General features: G+C 40.8%; 1 pseudogene; it reads right to left on the reverse strand.

The window, feature by feature from the left end:
* Positions 1-3,646: 3,646 nt before the first annotated feature.
* On the reverse strand, positions 3,647-6,471 carry LOC132404507 (kelch repeat and BTB domain-containing protein 4-like; annotated as a pseudogene).
* Between the last annotated feature and the right edge of the window lie 353 nt (positions 6,472-6,824).

Below are 6,824 nucleotides of genomic sequence, written 5' to 3' on the forward strand. Positions count from 1 at the left end.
CTTCTCCCTGAACCCAAACATTCTCCCTTCTTCCCCACCCATTTTGGCAGAAGATATAAAAAAGTGAAAGCAGGCTCAAGGACAGCTTGGTATAAGGCTATGAAATGGGTTCCTAATACAACAAGATGGACTCAATCTACCTCATTATGATCTCATTGTTTACCTATGCTGTATTTTCTCTGTAGCTGTTAGACTTCAATCTCAATTCAATTTTACCTTGTTCTGCCTCAATACACTGTGTAATAATTTGATCTGTACGAATAGTATGCAAGACGAGCTTTTCACTGTATCTCTGTATGTGTGATAATAATAAACCAATTCCAATTTCAGTTCTACTTCTTTCACCAGGAAAAACAAAATCATTGACCTCCCTGTTCTGTAAAACAATATGTATAAAGTACATAAACCTACTGTTACTGAAAAAATGTTATGTTTGTATACGTACATTACAAAATGCCTTCACATGGCAATCAAATGGCTCGATTTGTTTTGATAAATAACAGATGACCTTGGTCACATCCTTCCATTTGTAGAACAAAAATGTTCCCATATTAAGATTGGAGAATTTCAACCAATACTTAAACAGTATTTTTTTGGAAAAATTCCAGCATTTCAATATCCATATTAGATTCAATTGAATACATTAGAATTTACCCTGGATCTGGGATTTAATATCTGTTTGCACCATTAAACCAAAGGAATAATACAGTAAGTAAGTTATTCTGCCATTATCTCAAGCAAAGTGTGAAAGTATTGGAAGTGTTTTAACTAATGATTTAGTGGAAACCAACAAATAATTAGCAGGCCAAAGTTATAAACCTCAACTTTACTTCATTTGTGTAATTTCAGAAGAGTGCTGCAGGCATCAAACCATTTCTAGTGACAAGTAATGGTAAGGAAATTATTGCTGGAACTCTGTATTTTGAGTGATGTTTCACAATGGCACTATTAACAATATATTACACAAATAAAGAAGCTTCATTTGATCTTACTGATGCTGAACTCTCACTTTAGGTCATCTGGTACTACCCAGGAGACATATTCCGTTTGTTTCGCCTAATGCCTCTCCAAATTTCCTGGTACTGAACACCAACCTGTTTTCTCATTTTCAAGGTCCTAATGACAGGCCCTTGACCTGAAACTTTACTGTTTGTCTTTCCACAAAAGCTCCCTGACTAGCTGAGTGTTTCTAGTATTTTCTGTTCTTATGTTGGATTTCTAACATCTGCAGTTTTATCTTGATTTTCATTTAACATACACTCAGAGGCCACTTTATTAAGTACACTTATACAGCTGCTTGTTAATGAAAATATCTAATCAGCTAATCATGTTGCAGCAACTCAACACATTAAAACATGTAGACATGCTCAAGTGGTCCTGTTGTGGTTCAGCCAGACATCAGAATGGGGAAGAAATGTGATCTAAATGACTTTGACTGTTAAATGATTGTTGGTGCCAGACAGGATGATCAGGAACTGCTGATCTCCTGCAATTTTCATGCACAACACTCTCCAGAGTTTACAGAGAATGGTGCGAGAAACAAAAATATCCAGTGAGCAGCAGTTGTGTGGATAAAAATATTTTGTTAATTAGAGAGGCCATATCCTGGTTCAAGCTGACAGGAAGGTGACAGTAAGTCAAATACCCACACAATACAACAGTGGTGTGCAGAAGAGCATCTCTGAATGTACCACAAATCTTGAAGTGGATGGAATGTAGCAGCAGAAGTTCGCGAACATACACTCAATGTAAGTCTTTGCAGATTTGAAGGTCCAAATGTCCCCAAGGTCTGATGAGATGTATCCCAGCTGATTTGGTAGACAAAGATGCAAATTGCAGAGAATTTGCATCTCCCTTGGCCACACAGGAACTTACAGGTGACTGCAGAACAATGAAATGCTGAAGGATTTTGACAGGTCTGAGATCTATAGAGGAAATCAACAGTTGGTGAGTCAAGCTGAGACCTTTTATCAATTCCTCCAATATTCTGTGTTTGTTGTTAAAGTGTCTTGTGTCCAATTGAATGTGGTACCTTTACTTAAGAAGACTAGCAGGGATAATCCAGTTAATTGCAGTGAGTCTAAAAACAGTGGTAGGGAAATTACAGAAAAAAATCTAATAGCAGGATTAATCTGCACTTAGAACTACATGACTTAACCAATGATAGTGTGGTTTTGTTAAGCCGAGATCCTCAGAAGCAGAATCAGAATCATGTTTAATATCACTGGCATATGTTATAAAATAGATTGTTTTGTGGCAGCAGTACATTGCAATGCAAAATAAAAAATCTATAAACTAAAGTATAAATATATATATTTATATTAAATTAAATAAGTAGTGCATAAAAAGCAAAAAAAAAGGAACAGTGAGATTGTGTACATGGGTTCATTTATTCAGAAATCTGATGGCAGTGGGGAAGAAGCACTTCCTAAAACTTTGAGTGTGTTTCTTCAGTCTCCTGTATCACTTCCTTGATGGTAGCATTAAGCACATCAACATGAAATGCTGTTGTCGGAAGGTAGCATCCATCATCAGAGAACACCACCACCCAGCCCTTGTTCTTTTCTCACTGAAGAAGGTACAAGAGCCTCAGGACTCGCACCACCAGATTCGAGTGCAGTTACTACACATCAACTATCAGGCTCTTGAATAAAAGGGGATAACTACACTCACTTGCCCATCTATTGAGATGCTCCCACAACCAATGATCTTACTTTAAGGACTCTATATCTCATGTTCTCGTTATTTAATGGAATTTATTTATATTTGCATTTGCACAGTTTGTTGTCTTCTGCACTCTGGTTGATCTTTTATTGATCCTGTTATTGTTAGTATTCTATAGAATTGCTGAGTATGCCCACAAGAAAATGAATTTCATGGTTGTATATGGTGACATATGTGTACTTGTATAATAAAATCTACTTTGTATTTTGAGCTTGGAACTTTGAGAAGAGTGCATGTGTAGTGTTCTCGTGCAGTGCATTGAAATTCTAACTAAACACCAAGTTAAACCAGAGCCAATGAAGACAGAGTTGCAGTAAGGTTGAACATTTACTGTCCTCTCTTCCACATTAACTTCGTTTGGTGAAAAGGCATTGTTTCTATGATGTTTCTTTCTGAGTAGAAATGGAGTTTTTATGTTCATTCTGTATGTGCGGGCCCCCACCTTTCCTCTTTCTCCGAACCGGAGGCTACCCACAAGACATGGCAAAACCGGAGGTGACGTCATCACATGCTGCACTATACCATAGACAATGAATTTTACCTTTGTTAAACTGTAATGTAGTTATTAACCTTTAACTTTAACTAGAAAATAGTTACAAACAAATTATTTAAAGTGGAAATTTAATAAAGTTAAATAAATGCCTTAAGGGCAACACACTCCCTGCCTGACCTTTGTAAAGTCACTATTAACATGGTATAGGACTTTAGTCTCAGGATCAGTTTTTACATAGAAGTAGAATGACCTCTGCAACTGGTCTCTGTCTGCAGTAGAACATGACAATAGTTTGACATTGTTTAGGTCAATTAATGTCTTAGAAAACAAACATAGTACTGAAATTTTGTTGTCATCTGCAGAAGTTTAAAAAATATAACTTTGTGCACCAAACAAATAAAAACTGCAGTTTACTGTACTTGGTTAGAATCACGCCAAAACAAATTGCCGATTTTTCAGCAATATCTCAATTCCACTTATCACTGATACTACAGATGTGGCTGGGTTTAGTTTTAATGTTTTGGCATAATCCTTTTTGCACTTATCTCTGAAAACATAATCTTCCACAGGGAGGATACAGGACTCCAAACCTCTAGGAAGCGCAGTCTGGTGAAGCTGCCAAGCAGTGGATTATAACATACCAGAGAATCTCCCTCACCTACTATAAAAATCAGGTTCTTGTGACTAGCAGCATGCATACAGCCTACAAAAAGGGAGGAGATATGACTTTAACTGGCATGTTTGTCCTGGAACGCATGTCAAAATACTGAATGAGATGAGATGGTTTGGTAAAGAAGTCCAGGTCATTCTCTTTCCCACCCAGTAGATAGATAGTTCCGTTAGTGTTAACACTGCAGTCTCCAGCTGATTAGTTTCAACCCACACATGATCACAGATCGCATAATAATGACAGCACTGGAAGGTGTATCCTGAAGGGTTTTCCCAGCCAATGAATAAATGGCATCTTCATTTGGGACGGATACAGGCATGTGCTGAGGACAATCTCTTGGCAGTGATGCATGTTGTTCCCAGTCCATTGTCCCATGTTGCACTTTGACATCCGTCGTGGGATGGGGCCACCTACTGCATATGAGTCACTTCCATGCTTGCAAGCAGCAGTAATTTGCTTGCGCAAGCGATTTTGTCCACTGACACTGATAGCATCATCATCACAGTGCAAAGGAACTGCCAGTGAGTGTGCCCGAGTGTCTTCTTTTCCAAACAGGTATATATGGACAATTTCACCTATTTCCTTTAAACTGGATACTAGGTTTTCAAAGTATTGTTCTCGTTCTTCCTTGTCATGACCAATCCATGTTTCTATTGCTTTGGCTGGTTTCTGAGAGCAGGGAACACCAGGTGGGACATGAAGCTGTCTTGGGTCTTGAAGTGAATTTCTCCAAGCTTCCCATCTGCTTAGTTTGTCTTCTGGTAGTGGTGCGTCCCAGTCAGAGAGCTCGGAGTTAAGTTCTCTGAGAAGGGCTCTACCTTAGGTCGTAATCGGTACCAGTAGACCCAGGGGATCGAAAACACTGCTGACAGTGGCTGATTGGTTTGTTCATGGTTGGCATGGAGAATGTGAATGTGTTGGTCATGATCTCCCAAAGGAGATCCAAACTCCTCTGTGTGGGTTTAGTTTCTCCACCTAAATCTAGGTTCTTGATCACTGGAGCACAGTCATCAGGTGGGAAGGTCTCCATGACTAACTGCTCTTTGTTGCAAGCACTGGGTGGTTCTCTGAATTGTAATGGGGTGACCCAATTGTATGCTTCATCTCTGAAGACCTTGGTGTCCATTATTTTTAAAAAGATGGTGTCTTCCACTGACGGAGCAAATTTATTGTTGTGCTCAGTTTGGGCAAAGATTGACTGTCTCAGTGTCTTCTCAGTTACCTTACTATGCTTGTCCCTTTGTTGTGCTTCTTCCATACACATAGCGCTTGTGGAGGGCTGAAAAATTGAATGGCGGCCATTCTCTAGCATGTGAGTCTTGAGGGTGTTAACTGTCAGTTTGTGTACATTGCCAAGGCACACCTCCCCTATCATCACCCAGCCCAGATCCAGATGTTGAGCAAAGGGAGCGTCGTGTGGTCCATTGACCTGCTGCCTGACTTTGTGCACCCTAAGAACTTCTCTTCCAAGCAGCAGGAGTATTTCTGCTTCTGGATCCAGTTCTGGGATGCGCTTGGCAATGTGGTGGAGATACGACTGGTGTAGCACTGCACTTGGCATCGGAATCTTGGATCGGTTATTCAAGATCTCGTTGCACTCCAAGAGTGGAGGGAGACAGATGACAACTTTGACATCCAGTTGGAAGCCATCTGCCTTCCTGCCATATGTTTCTGCGATGTCAGAGCAAGTTCTGAGGTAGTTTGGGAATTGATTACTCTCTTTGCTGAACAATTCAAAGAACTCTGGTCTGACCAGTGAGTGGTTGCTCTGATCGTCCAGAATTACGTAGGCTTTGATGGCCTTGTCTTTGGCTCCCTTAGGGTATACCTTAGTGAAGCAGATCTTTGAGCACAAACGGCTTGACTGACCTGGACCCCAAATTTCTGTGTAGCTCAAGCTGACAATAGTTGTATCAGGGTAATCCTCTCTCTCCCCCGTCCTCTTGTGAGGATGAAGGAGCTTTGCCAGTTTGCGGTGACGGGCCAGGATGCACGGCCCCATCGTGATTAGTGCTGTTGCACTCCGAGCACTTTATGGGGAACATACACTCTTTAGCGAGGTGGGAGTTAGAGGAACTGCACTTAAAACATATTCTTTTTTCCTTGAGAAGGGCCTTCCTTTCGTCGAAGGGTTTGTTTCTAAACATTCTGCATTTTTTGAGGGGGTGGGGTTTGTCGTGCATGGACAATTCTTGCTTGGGTCATTGTTGGTTGTGGTGAATTCGGTTTTATGCACTGAGACTGGTTTATTGATGTTAAAATTGTTCGAAATGTATTTGACTGGCTTGGTGTGAGTTGTGGTGCTACCTTGATTCATGAAGCTAGGGTCGTTTCGCTTCTTTGCCTCATTGCACACAAACCCACTAAAATACTTAAAGGGAGGGAATCAACCACCATTCTCTTCTTTGTACTCTGAGCCAATAGACGCTCACCTTTCTTGCAGCCCAGATGTGAGTTTGTCTACAATTGGTCCAATTCCGTGTGAAGCATTTAGATGCAACAGCAGAGTTAAATAGCCGTCTTCTTTAGCACCTTCAATCTCCATGAATAGATCTCCGAGTTCTCGTAATTTAGTGCAGTCCATGGCTGACACCTTAGGAAAATTGTCCAGCCGTTGAAATAGCGCTCTTTCAATAATTTCAGGGGCCGCATAGCACTCCCGAAGTCTCTCCCATGCTTTGCGTAAGGCTAGCTTGGGGTTGTCGATGTACATCGAGCATATGAGTTTCACCTGTTCACTTGATTCCTTTCCTAGCCATTTAGTCATAAGGCCCAACTCTTGGCTTGTTGTGAGCTGGACTCCGCAGGCTGCACTGGTAAATCAGGAGTACCATGCATGGTGATTTTCAGGCTTATTGTCAAACTGGTACAGTCCTGAATTGACGAGGTCTCATTGTGCTAAATACTGTGCCAAGGGTTCGCTGCAGGTGGCGTGCA

This window comes from Hypanus sabinus, chromosome 14 (genome assembly GCF_030144855.1).
Source record: "Hypanus sabinus isolate sHypSab1 chromosome 14, sHypSab1.hap1, whole genome shotgun sequence".
Classification (NCBI taxonomy): domain Eukaryota; kingdom Metazoa; phylum Chordata; class Chondrichthyes; order Myliobatiformes; family Dasyatidae; genus Hypanus; species Hypanus sabinus.